General features: G+C 31.2%; 1 protein-coding gene and 1 non-coding gene across 8 annotated transcripts in view; one reads left to right on the top strand and one right to left on the bottom strand.

Moving 5' to 3' along the window:
• Positions 1–15,024, top strand: part of EPHA5 (EPH receptor A5) — a 349,250-nt gene that overhangs the window by 87,717 nt on the left and 246,509 nt on the right. The gene's annotated exons all lie outside the window — the stretch shown is intronic.
• Positions 8,289–8,392, bottom strand: LOC119468231. The gene has a single exon (XR_005196877.1). It is a non-coding gene; the product is annotated as a U6 spliceosomal RNA (small nuclear RNA).

The raw sequence follows: 15,024 nt of genomic DNA, 5'->3' as shown, positions 1-15,024 counted from the left end.
TATGTAAATGGAAAACCTGGATATAAATCAAAGAGATTTATAAGTCTGGTGGATTGATCAGGTGTTAAAATTTTACCTGACATTTTTCCAAATTGATTATTAAAATATATTATTTTAAAATTTATTTATACTTAGCATATTACATATATATTACATATATGCGTGTAAACATATTTTAAATTAATTTAATTTAATGTTTAATGAATTTAATGAACAACTACATACATTTGCAAATAAGAACATATATAACTGTTGTATATATGCATTTAGTCTACCTTTTGGAAAATGCATAATGTCAAATAATACAATTTCATTTTCATTATTTTATGTAAAAAACAATAACAAAGATATCTTTATTTTTTAACAAAATCAAATTTTACGTGTTCTAAAGGGTGATAATCACAAGCCATAGGGAAAAGTGCGGGACCACATTCAAATTAGCCTTATTGTTCTGTAATATCTTCCTGGAGTACAAGGTTAATTAGTACCATAGGCGATATGCATTATTCAGCATTGCAATCAGTCTTTTATTCTGCAGGGTCTTTATCAACTACAAATCGTTGTTTTTCTTGTAACAAAACCTTGATAGACTATTGTCATATTTAATTTTACTGAATTACGTTGGTGATATATAAATTAATTCATGTACTTTAAATATTCTGAAGAGGCCATTCCAATCTAGAAAACTACGAAGTAAGATTAAAGATGAATGTCCTCCTTTTCGGTAGGAGAACATGAACTTTTAAGACAATGAACAGAGATTGTTATTGCTTATTTTAGTTTTCTTTTTTTACTTTTAAGTTCATTTTCTGTTATGTTAAAGAGAAAGCTTTAATAATACTTGTGTTTTGTGGCAATAGTTTCTCATTAAATGTTGATTTTAAAATTTTCTTTCTATATTATTAATTTCCCCTTTCATTAGAATATAAACTCTCTCAGAGCAGGAATTTTATATATTTTGTCCATGTTTTGTCATGGCACATAGAACTGGTTTATACCTTATACCTATTTTTAAATGAATTTAATGAACGAGTTTGTACATTTGCAAATAAGAATATATACCTATTGCCTAACAATTTAATAAGACTTCAGTTGTAGGATTAAAAAAAAAAAATCTTGTCACAATTCCAGCTTTTGTATTTCTTGTTCTCTTATTTAAAAGAGACAAAGATATAACAAAGCAAATGTGAAGGTAATGGCAAACACACTACATAAATGATTATTTATTTTGTAATTCTAAATTGTAGAATCAAATGATAGCCAGGCAGCAAGAATTCCAATGGTTGTTTTCCTTTATTTTATACCTTTGCAGATTTTTGAGTAAATATATGTAAATTGGCAAATTTTTCCTTTACCCTCCTTTTTTTTTTTCAGAAATCACATAATTAAAATTGCACACACAACACAGCTTCAAGTAAGTTGCGAGAGATGTTGGAATTCAATTTTTTTTCTCTTTCCTCAGAGAAGACACAAATTATTTTCATAGATAACTGTAAGCTTCACTCATCTAGAGAAGAGTTATCAGAAAATTTCAACTTCAGGAAAGCACTTCAGTTTATTTCTTTTTGACAATTTGCCCCTAAATTTTTTCGTAGGGTAAGATAAGGAATACTTGGATTTTATTTTATTTTTTTTCCAATTGCTACTTCCTTTTGTTGTCCAAACAATAATGATTGAGTCTTTGCCATCCAGAGGAAAAGAAGATATTTTATGAGCAAAGAGTATCTGATTTTGCTTATCTGATGAACAGTTTCCCTTATAATTGTTCAGATCTAAAATTTTAAATGGAAAGTTATACAAGGTATAATTAAAAATACTTACTGCCTTGTCTCAGCCTATGAATAGAATTGTGGCATCTGGAAAATTAGTCATAAGTTGTTTGTTGTATGGAAATTTTTACACATATGTATGGTATCACAGTAACAGTGCTGGTTTCAAGCTATTAATTTTTTTTCCTTCAGAACACACTAGGAGTTCCTTTTAGTTATTTATTTTTTTCCTAAGATATCCAGAAATGTTTAATGCAACTCAGTTCCTGAGGGATTGAGGAGGTCCATTTCTATATGTTTCATAGTGTCTACAGCAAAACAAGCAAACCAATAAACACAAAAGATGTTGAAAGGTGCTTACACACATAAAAATGTCCACATTATTAAAACATGAATATTACTGCCTTTTCAGTTAAACTTTGTCAACACAAATAACTTTCCTAGAATTTCAAATGTCTATGTGTAAAGAATTACAAATAAAACATGGTTAAACTCTTGAACAGTTACCTCATGACTTTAGCATATAAACCAAGTTATTGCACATTTAGAAACCTTTCATTAAATTGGTACTAAAGAGCTATCATGTCAGTAGTTAATTCAAGCCTATATTTCATTTAAGGAAGTAAAATGCACTGAAGACATTTCTAACTCAAAATCTGGTAACTGTTAAGATAAAACAAGAATTTAAAATGTCCTTATAGCTGGTATATTTTAGGATTCATTACCTTTAGTCAACATAATCTATATAAACTTGTCAGGGGAAAAAAATATCAGTTTAAGCTTCAAAGAACCCGCATTGATAAATAAGGACCCATGTTTCAAATACCACCTCTGCCAGAAATAGACCACATTGAGTAAATAACCTTGCTTGCTAGGACTTCGGTAGATTAGTCTTTAAAATAAGAGATTTACTTTGTAGGAGATATAAAAATAATTTACCCTCTAATCTTTTGAGTTCTTAGCTCTGAGATCCTTGTAACAAAAGAGAGATTAACAAGAATGAAAAAACAAACAGGAGTTTATTAACATGTATACATAATTCATGTATACATAAAAGATATCCAAGGGGAAAACTAAGTAAATCTGGAAGAGATGCTTAAAACTCTGGCATGTTGAACATCTTCAACAAAGAACAATATAATTTTAAAGAAGTGACAAGACGGAAAAGGACCCAGGTCACTAAAGGAGCAAATTGTGGTAGACTAAATAAATGGGGGAACAAATGATAGATAAACCTAGATAGTAAAGTGTGTTCCTTAGATTTCTTTGGTGCCATCTCCAGGCTAATAAGGGTCTGAAGTCTTTTGTGCTCAACTTTTGTGCTTTATAGGGACCAGGAGAGGAGGGACATCTTTGTAAATTTAAGTCCTAATTTTAGTCAAATAGGGGAAGGGCAGAGGGCTTTTATTTTATTTTATATGTGTTTCATATTGTTTACCTTCAGTACAAAATAATCCTTACGCCAAAGTGGCATAATTTTTGGTGAAATATCCTACTCCTCTGAATTTAGTATCATTTTTTAAAATGGGTTTTCTGGACATAGTCTTCAACCACTAAAGATCTTCACTGGAGTGACTGCAATTTATATTTTAACTTCCGCAAATATCTAAAAATTAATATATTCTATATCTGAGTACTGGAAGAATATGCAGTTTCTTTAGATCTCATCTTGCTTTGTTTCCAAGTAACATTTTATTCAGATTCAGTTAATTTAAATATTATTTATTCAGAGTAAAGGTAAAGTAATGGAGCCAGAAAATTTGTAAATGATGCAAAACCAAGTGAAACCCAAATGAAAGTAAGTCTCATTGATTAAATAAAAGTTTCATAGACTTTTCAATACAGAATAACTGCAAGATGCTTGAATCTTTACTTTGTGTTAAACTCAAAAATTTCCTATGTAATGTCAGAGAACAATTTAAAGTATCATTTCAGTGTCCAAAAAAACATGAATTGTCACATTAATTAATATTGTTAATTTGAATTTTATTGGCTCTGTAGGTTTGTTTGTATTAATTCTATAAAATTGTTTGTTTTTTGTAGCGATAGCAGCTATAACCTAGTAATTTTATTTTTAAGTTTATATTTGCATGTTTTAATGAGCCCTTAAACATTTTTAAAGTTTTAAGTAAATGCTGAAAGGAACTTTTTCTCTTTTGAAAACGGACTGAACATTATTCAACCTTTAGAACTCTGTTCTAGGATGAATTGATTACTGCTAACATTCGACATTTCTCATGTATTAGTGGCTCAGACCGTTTAGAGCATGTGCAGTTGAAGCAGTTTTCTGACTGTGTATGACCCTCTAGTGACTGGGACTGTCCAGGCCCATGACACCCTGGCTTCCTGAGAGCGCCTGTCCTATATCCTTTTCCTCCACCCACAGTGCTTGTTACTGATCTTTCCATAGAAGGAAACGAAGACGGGAAAACCATAACCAGCATTTTTTTTTTTTTTTTTAGCACAAAACTATAGGAAGAAATTTGGAAGTAGAAAAGCCTACTGTTATGTGTAGTATGTATATATCACCCCCCCCAAAAAAAAAGCTAGGGAGGAGGGTGGAGTATAATTGGGAAGGTGTTATGTAAGAAACTCAGTAAATAATCTGCCAGAACTTGAATTACACATTTGGGAGGGTGTGGTGATTAGATAGAGATAGATTCAATGTTGATATAGGCATACTGACATGTGGATAGAGGTATCCCAAGAAGTAGCTCATTTTCATGCACTGAAATTATTTAGAATTAATTTGTATTTACTTATTCGGAAAATATAGAGGATAACTAAGTGCTACAAATTCTAGTAATTTCTGGTGATACAGAAGTGAACAAAAAACAAAAGATTTCTGAGTTCATGGAAGCAATTTCTTGTTTAATTTGTCACATACCAGTCTGATGAGGGAAATGTGACAGGATTTGTAAAGGCACCTCAGTTTTGATGCTAAGTACATACTTTCTTCTGACCTTTCTTTTTTTCTTTAGCATGATTTCCAGAAATTTTGGCCGAATATCTACTGATATTTTAGAATCCAGGTTGCTAGTGTCATTTCTTCATTTATTAATATTTCTGTCTAAAATTGAATGTTAGTAGTTACTTCGTCTATTTCAAATTAAAATACAAATAATGGTTCATATGCAAAATTTGCTTAAAATTTTATTATAAACTAAGGAATAGTAAGTAAATTGGATTTAAATTATAATTATGTAAGTGAACTGACTTGGAATGGTTTTTCCTGTGTTAGTTTCTAAATACCACATCAGTCACTTATAAGCCTCAACAAATACATAGTAACTTACTATATAAGCTACTGTAACATTACATGTAATAAAACAGATTATTAAAATCTTATTAAAATGATGAAATTGTCACAAATTTTTAAATGCCTTTGAAATGAAATGCCTAATAATCACTTGAAAACTGTAGCCAAAAGTATTAATTAAAGAGGAAACCTGCAAATGCTGAGGTTCAATAGATAAAAATGATCTTTTATAAACAGATTTTCATACAAATGTTGACATACTATATATTCCATTAATATAACGTGTACTCATAAGCAAATCAATAAAATGATAGTGACAGCAAATTAAATGTAATTCTGTATTCAGAGATTAAAATAATAATAATTAACAAACAAATAAAAACCTAACTTTCAAAAATGATTCTTAGCTAATGCTTCTTTCTTTGGTTGGAAGTAAAGTGCACATGCAAACATTCAATTAGCAACAGTGTTAGGAAGTTGTGTACCTGTTCAAGAACAGTGGGACTTGTTTTCCCATTTCTATAGAGTGTAAAATTCATCTTTCTCTGTGTGGAGAAAAACTGTCACTCAAACCGATGGACATGGGAAGAGGTACCAAGGGACTGAGCACTTGCATCAGATATGAAGTCAAGGTCTGAACTCCCAGTAGTGCTACTTCAAATGCCCACCTGTCCTAACTTGTTAAACTTTCCATATGTGTCTAGGGTGAGAGATTTCCCAAGTGAATAGAGTTATACCATCAGTGACAATCAATAATAGGAAATAAGGAAAATATGACAAAGTCTGTGCTAAGTAACAGAAACTCTTAGTTCCTAATTTTTATGTCTTACTCTCAACTATATGCATAACGGGGGGATGACATTCAACCACTGGAGGACAAATCTGCCTTATTTGAATAAGTCAGTGATAGGCCTTTGTACAGGCCTATCCATTCGAAAGTTCTGTAATATGTCACTATTTACACATTAACTTTTTGAGGCTTAACAGATTTTTTGTTTGTGTTCAAAACTATATTATGCAACATTTTGCAGAGCATAACATTCTTCTACCAACCACTTGCTTTTTAAATGCCGAGTATATTGGATAAACCAAAGTTAAGAAAAATGATTGTAAAAATGCTGTACCTCTTCAGGTGAATGATATTTGCACATTTCACATACTGCATAACTTGTACTTGTTTAATTATTATACTTTTTTCTTGACATGGATGCAGAGTTCTATACTGGGCATTTTTCTAGAAACCAAAGGTTTGGACCGGAATTGACAAATGTCATGCATACCCTTTATTAATTTATTAATTTTAGGCAGTTATTTCTTTTTTTCTTTTTTTTTAATGGAATCTCGCTCTGTCACCCAGGCTGCATCACCTAGTGGCATCATCTTCGCTCACTTCATCATCCACCTCCCAAGTTCAAGCGATTCTCCTGCCTCAGCCTCCCTAGTAGCTGGGATTATGGTGCCCACCACCACCACTTCCTGCTAATTTTTTTGTATTTTTAGTAGAGACAGGGTTTCACCATGTTGGCCTGGCTAGTCTTGAACTCCCGACTTCAGGCGAATCACCCACCTCGGCCTCTCAAAGTGCTGGGATTACCAGCATGAGCCACTGCACCCAGCCTTCTGCAGTTATTTCTAATAGACTTCTCACTACCTTAGAATGAAGTAGCTAAGACTGCTATTAGGCTAATTAGTAGTCTTTTTTAAAATTTTTTTTAAGACTGAATGTAATTGTAAGCTTGATGCCTTCATAGGGTAAAGGAAAGATAAATGGCAAAATTTATGTGAGTAAATAAACCACTATAATGTTTCCATCCCTTTACAGACTATTCGGGGAAAACATTGAAACCTGAATAGTCTCATTAAGCAGTAAAATATTCAGGTAAGCTAATATTTCTGCATTGAGTTAGTAAAGTAGTAGGTAGAGAGAACAGAAGATTTCTATGCCAGAAAGTTGCTAACAAGTGGTGTTTGAACATCAAGGGAAGAAGGTACATGGAACCACTCAGCTTATGTGAGCCCACCGAATTGTGTAACTGACCATCCAATGTTGTGAGCACAGAAATGCTATAAAATGTGGTCCCTCAACTTTCAGTGGGCCAGAATGATTGCCAGGGTTCACTGTGGACTTTTCTCTTTGATCAGCTCACTCATTCCAGTGTGTCTGTTGTTTCTGTTGATTGCTGTCATCTAAGATTGCTCAGTTCTTTATATTGTGTTCCTAGATTTATTCTTTTATTTTTTTATTGTACTTTAGGTTCTGGGGTACATGTACTGATCATGCAGGATTGTTGCATAGGTACACACTTGGCAAGGTTGTTTGCTTCCTCCGTCTCCCCATCACCTATAACTGGCATTTCTTTCCACGTTATCCCTCCCAGCCTCCTCAACCCCTGCTGTCCCTCCCTTAGCCCCCCCACCCACACCAACCCCAATGTGTAATGTTTCCCTCCCTGAGTTCATGTGTTCTCATTGTTCAACACCCATCTATGAGTGAGAAGATGCGGTATTTGGTTTTCTGTTCTTGTGTCAGTTTGCTGAGAATGATGGTTTACAGTTTCATCCATGTCCCTACAAAGGACATAAACTCATCGTTTTTTATGGCTGCATAGTATTCCATAGTGTATATGTGCCACATTTTCTTCGTCTACTCTATCATTGATGGACATTTGGGTTGGTTCCATGTCTTTACTATTGTAAACAGTGCTGCAATGAACATGCATGTGCATGTCTTTATGATAGAACGATTTATATTCTTTTAGGTATATACCCAGTAATGAGATTGCTGGGTCAAATGGAATTTCTATTTCTAGATCCTTGAGATATCGCCACACTGTCTTTCACAGCGGTTGAACTAATGTACACTCCCACCAACAGTGTGTAACTATTCCTTTTTCTCCACATCCTCTTGCACATCTGTTTTCTCCTGATTTTTTTAATGATCACTATTCTAACTGGTGTGAGATGATACCTCAATGTGGTTTTGATTTGCATTTCTCTAATGACCATGTGATGATGAGCATTTTTTTTCATATGTTTCTTGGCCTCATATATGTCTTTTTTTGAAAAGTATCTGTTCATATCCTTTGCCCACTTTTGAATGGGTTTGTTTGTTTTTTCTTGTAAATCTGCTTTAGTTCTTTGTAGACTCTGGATATTAACTTTTTGTCAGATGGGCAGATTGCAAAGATTTTTTTTCCCATTCAATTGCCGATTCACTTTAATTATTGTTTCTTTTGCTGTGCAGAAACTCTTAAGGTTTAAAAAATATAGAACACTTCATGAATTTGTGTGTCATCCTTGTGCAGGGGCCATGCTAATCTCTTTATCGTTCTGATTTTAGTATATGTGCTGCCATAGTGAGCACTCATAGATTTATTCTTATCCATACCTAGCAACATTATTTTCCCAATTAAAGCTTACTTTCTAGTGGGCAAATGTTTATTTAAAGTACATACTGTACCAGTCTCCTCACTGTATCATTAGAAAGGAAACACTGTTCAATTGAAGGAGATATTTTTTGTATCATAGATTCTCTAGCTCTAATCCTTGAACTAACATGAGATGCCAGAGAGTCCATTTTAAGTTGCAGACGTTTCATAGAAAAAGTTTATTAGTGATGGAATTTTTACAAACAGCATCACTAGAGCAATTCTGCCATGGCAGTCAATAGTCTGAGAAAATTACTCTATATCATATTCTACTATATATGTGTATATATATATATATATATGCAATTTATTTAATAATTTTTTCACGTGGATAGAGTACTTTCTCTTTATGTGGAATGACATTTTGATAAATTTTTATTTACACAAATATTTAACTACATTTATAATTATTTTCTTAATATAGAGCCTTAAGAGTTTGAATACATGTATTGGAGTATTTTCAAAGCTTTTAAAAACTATTCAAACATAACTTCCAGAATTATTGTGATAATTATTATTTTTATTATTTATTTATTTATTTATTTATTTATTTTGAAACAGTCTCACTTTGTTGCCTAGGCTGGAGAGCAGCGGAACAGTCCTGGCTCACTGCAACCTCTGCCCCCTGGGTTCAAGCTATTTTCCTTCCTATGCCTCCTGAGTAGCTGAGACTACAAGCATGCACCACCATGCTCAGCTAATGTTTGTATTTTTAGTATAGAGACGGAGTTTCACCATATTGGCCAGGCTGGCCTTGAACTTCTGACCTCAGGTGATCCTCCTGCTCGACCTCAGAAAGGTCTGGTATTGCAGTCATAAGCCACTGCGTCTGGCCTGTGATAATTATTATTACACAAATAATAAATGATTAAAGGACATGCCCTCTTAATTTTACTTTTTTCTGTTTCTGCTATCCTATACACAAATACTTGTCATATTCAGTATAAGTAACATGAAACTATTGGCACATAAATAGACTTACAGTCACAATTTTTATACAAACTTTTCACTTAGCATATGGCTCATTATGCTATTTAAGGTGACAGAAATTGATAAGTCTTTTGCACTAAGTATCTGAATTATTTCCATTTGTTTTATAGATGACTGGGATGATTTATGTTTATAAGCATTTAGAAGCAATCGGGGCCTAAGTTTGAATATCAGGCCTTGATTCTGTTTCAAGGCCATATGTTCATCACTAGCATACATGTGTTAGAGGTTATGTGATATATTAAGGTAATAAAATAACTGAAATAAGTGTGGTGATATTGTCATAAATAATAATTTCTTAAAAGTGATAGATATACTTGAAAACTAATTGCAGAAAAATTAAATTAGTTTCTAATAAAATAACTGAAATAATTGTGGTGATATTGTCATAAATAATAATTTCTTAAAAGTGATAGATATACTTGAAAACTAATTGCAGAAAAATTAAATTAGTTTCTTTCCAGTAACATTTTTTCAGAGTTTTATAGGAGATAATAATTCAGCTCATGAGAAAATGACTTATTAAATCGTTTTATAGCTATATGGAATTCACCAAAATCTCCATTATGCCATGTTATTTCTAAAGATATTTTCAGCTCTAAGACCAGAAAAAGAATAGGGAAAAAGAATGTCCTAACCCCTTCATGTTAATATTTGCTTCAATTACAGTATTTTTATTAATTCAAAAATTACTTGAAAATAGGAAGAGTGTTGATGTAAAAAGTAGAAATTTTGATAATTATTTTGGAGAGTTACATTTCCAATATGAAATATATAATAGGATTTTGGATGGCATGTTCTAATTTGCTAATTTAACAATTTAGGAATAATATTTGGAAATATAATTGGACTTTGGACCCGAATACGGAAATATTATTATGCAACTGTAAGGACAAGAAGTTTGACTAGAGAGAAATAACAAACCAAAAGAAATCCTAAATAAAAACCCACAAAAGCCCCTTGTGACAACAATACATATTTTCATTAAAAAATAAAATATACATAAGACCTAAAAATCAAATTAAGTTGAAAAATAAGTTATTGTGGGTGCTACAATAAAAACAAAACAAAACAAAAAGATTGGAAAAGTTGAATAGAAATGATAATAGTGTTTAGGAAGCAAACTCATTCCTTTAAATCTTTTGACCTTACTCATTGTTCAGTCTTAAGTTGGTGCTTAATAAGAAAATGTTGAAGAAGTGATACACAGAAAATTTCATTCATGTTCTGAAGCAATTTCATGTGTTGGTTTCAAAAACCATACTAGAATTGCCCTCTTTTAAGTTTTGTGAAACTCCATTAAATTTACTTTAACTCTTGTTGATTTAGACTTTTTAAGGAATGCAAATTTTTGATTTTTTTTTTTTTTTTACTTTTAAGCAAACCATTTTGTATATTTTACTAGTAATTGGGCCATATTGTACATTTTAACTAATAAACATTCCTTTTAAAGGTAATTTAAGAAATTCTTCCCTATTCACATTTTTTTCTATTACTTCCATAAATATTCCTATTTCTTTCTGTTTTATTCCTTATAATTTTCTCACACAAAGAAATACTTTGAAAATAACTTTTCTATTTTCTGAATTAGTATAAGGAGTGCATCAGGCATGAAAAAAGAAAGAAGAAAGGTAGAAAGAGAAGGGAGGAGAAAGAAAAGAGAGGGCCAGAAGAAGGGAGGGAATGAAGTCATTGATTGCTATGATCTTTCTTGTTTCTTCTGGTCAAATCATACCCAATCTTCCCAGAACTCTTAACTTTATATCACCACTTGTTTGTTTTATCTCCATTGTCATCTTCCAAATGTATTCCAAACTTACATTTGTTATTAAAATAAAACAAATTACCTATATGTTGAGATTTTTCTTGGTTTTTAACTGAATAAACTACTATATAGTCACAGACTGAAAGTAAAAATCATGCCCGTGGTTAGAAATTGTATAGAGACAATGAAATCCTGCCTAGAAATATTATTACTTTTTTCAGAGATGTACAATTATAGAATATTCGTAAATAACTATGTTCTCCACCTGAAAGGGTGATCTCTCTTCTTTGGCTGCTCTTTATCCTATAATCATGACCTTTTTTAATCCTAGAGTAATAAAACTTTGAAGGTTGATAAGGGCTATTTTGGAAAGGAAAGCTGACTAAGGTATTAAATCAATTTCAAGTCTCAAAAAGGGAAATAGAACATTTACATGAGTATCTATGTGAGGGTAGAGTGGAGGAAGATGTCAAAAAAAAAAATCCAAGGCCATCACACTAGAGAGCTGTAACTAACCATAGCAAAAACTAAGACTTTAAGAATAGATTCAGAAAGAAGATGCTACCACTTAACTTGAAATAGTTCCTTGACTTCATTAATGCTTTGCTGAGATTGAAGGAAATAGCCTGGTAATATCTGATTCTAAAGTTTCCTGGATTATAATACAGTATGAATTACCTCATACAATGACCATGATGTAGCTTGGAATAAAGAGTGAGTGTACTTAGGGATACAGTTCTATCATCTTCTGTTTTGGAATGAAGAAAATCTTGAGACTGGAAAGAACTCTGAACTCATGCAGCATTTGAACTACTCAGTTGCCCAGTGGTCTAGCTTCTTTTCTGGTCTATAATATATAATTATGAGCCTTCTCATATGGTGAATTACACACACACACACAAGCACACACAGACATTCATTTAGTAAATTTTTTTTGCTAACTTAGAAATTTTGGACTATAGATATTTTGTTGCTTGAAGAGGGCATCATCTATAGCAAAAAGATTTCAAACTTTTGTCAAACATTTGATTGAACTCTAGATGACTTTTATTTCCAGAATTGGAGGATGAGGGTATGCAAAAACCAGGATTGGGAAGCATTGTTTTAGGCACTATATTCTTAAACTAAATTCCAGATACTTCATTTTGAGATGAAATGACCAAGATTCTACCAATATTAAATATAAAAATGTTAAAAATTTTCACTTGTATATTTCTGCAAAAAGTGAATGATTAAAGGTCATATTTTGTTTTTGCTTTCATATGTGAACTATATTCTAATTTTTCTTGCATGTTTCTAGTAAAAGAGAATCATGTGTATCTTTAATTAGCAAAATAATCCTGTTTTAATGTCTTTGAATTTATTTGGTCCACATTCAAGTTGACTCAGAAATACTTGTATTATCTAAGGAAATAAATTTGAAACCTCAAATAAAACACTATTTAATTACTTGGGAGTAGGAAAAATATCTGTGCTATTCTATTATTATACTGATTTTTCTCTTTTATTATCCTCAATTGTGTTAATTAGCTTAGAATGGCACCTTTCTTTCCTCTTAAGTTTCAAAATTCCTTTAAAAGAACACTTAGGAAATAATTTAACTCATCAAAATGAAACAAAAATAGCCATTTAAATTGATAAAATAACATTCACCTTTACTAAATATTCTTTACTGCATTTGGCTTTCTAAATATTTTATTTGGGGTCAAACATCTTAAAAAGCATTGATTCAAATATAATGAGCCTAACCTAAATTTTTTTATGCTTTTTAATATTGTGATAGTTCACTATTAACATATCTTCAAAACAGATAATTGAAATATAGGATGTTTCCAATGGCATGTTTGCATACGTAAGTACATTATTCTCTGAAATAAAATAGTGAGCTAAATGTTGTTTTTCAATCATTTAAGTATTTTCCCTGTTATGCTTAAAAATTAAGCTAAATTACTTTTAAAAATCTATCATAAAGGAAAATATTGGTCACACTGAGTTTTAGAATATATTCTGATTATTACTTATTAAAACAATAAATTAAAACTGAAGATCACTAGAGGAACACTTTGAATGCCCTTAAAAATAATACAATGTTGACAACATTGAAAAATTCTTTGAAGATAGATTCATTTTATTTTATTATTTATAAGAAACTGTTTCTGTAAGTCAATCAGATATGGTTTGAAAAGTGCATATGAATTATTTAAGATATTATTTCTATTGATATGACATTTTTGCTTTTCAAGACAAATTCTTTCCAAAAATAGTATTCATTGAAAATAAGATAGTAGTTTCACAACATTTCCTGTTTTATCCTTTGATGTAAAATAAAACACAATATTGGGGGATGAAGATTATATATTTAAACAAAAAGATGGGATGCTTTTTGTGCAAAAAGTTGAGATAGTTTGTTCATTATTAATAAAAATGTTTATTATTATGTTGTACATTTGTTCATAATTGATATTTAAAATCAAATTATGCCCTAAATATACAATTACTTGATATTTTATAACAAATTGTGAGTAAATCTATTTTTTTGCATCACAGGACAGAGTTTTTGATGATTTAAAATAGTTAATTCAAATGCAACAATATTTTGAGAGAGACAATTGTGTTAGGTGTCCAAAAAGATTTGCATATCTAATTCTCATACTTACCATTCAATTCTCCTTCAACAATTATTATTGGAATCAAATTTTATTGAGTGTACTTTACTTCCTCAATGAGCTGTCTACCTCTAACAAAAATTAAAATTTGTTTGAAAAATATAGTTATCATCTGAGGTAATAAAGATATATTTTCTCTAGAGCAGATAAAATGATATGGAGTCATGCTCACAAATTTTACCCAAAACAAAAGAGAACACCTTTCCATCAAGTTAAACATGGTTTTGAGTGAAAATGAAAACACTTTTTCAATGTCTGTTACTCATTAATACAATTGTATCTCCATTTTTTCTACACCAACACTTTGAGTTTGAAAACTAGCCAATAATTTATTGCCTTTAAAAAAATAATAAAAGAATAGGGTTAGTTTATTAGCAGGCAGAATTTTAAACAGGAGGATCAGAATAAAGGATGAATTTAAGTCTGAAAATATAGAATATTGTCAATTATCCTATTAAAAGAGAAGATCAATTATAAAAGACTTTCCCAAACTCCCCACAGCAGAAGGATCCACTGATATGTATATTTTGAGTTTCACTGTTTTGAATGGAACACAGTACTCAAGCACTTTGGTTAATAGGGACAGTCATATTCTATATTTAGTGCTATTTGAAAAATATGCTTTTAGACATATGAACTCAGTTGTTATGTGTTGAATTTCTGTATAAATCATTTTAAAGAGTGTGACATTTTTATTCCATTCAGTTTTCAATAGCAGAATGTTATATACTGACAGTTTGGCTATCACCAACGTGTGCTTGAACATTTACTTTTCTTACTTGTCAGAACCTTCTCTGAGGCTGTCTCCTTTTCTTAATAGGGAGAATACTCAGAAAGTCAAATTCCAAAGTTATTGACATTAAATGATATATGGCAATATGTCACCAGTGTATAGTATATGTTTTTGTTATGATGGGGATTGTCAGTTTGACATATCATGGGCATTTCAAGACCAAGTATTAAAACTTAGAAGAGAATATAAGTGCTGTGATGCAAACTTGTTGAATGATGGAAGAGAGGGTTTTACTAAGAAGTTCATTTTTGGAAGTAAATTATCTACCAAGTTTGCTGATTTATGCATTCTATAGAAAAATAATTTAAGGACCAAACTTTCCCAGACATAAAAAGAAAATGTGGACACTTAAGA

The sequence above is a fragment of the Cebus imitator genome, unplaced genomic scaffold (genome assembly GCF_001604975.1).
Source record: "Cebus imitator isolate Cc_AM_T3 unplaced genomic scaffold, Cebus_imitator-1.0 Scaffold398, whole genome shotgun sequence".
NCBI classification, from domain to species: Eukaryota; Metazoa; Chordata; class Mammalia; order Primates; family Cebidae; genus Cebus; species Cebus imitator.
The sequence above is the reverse complement of the archived record's forward strand: the minus strand, read 5'-3'. Positions and strand labels throughout refer to the sequence as shown.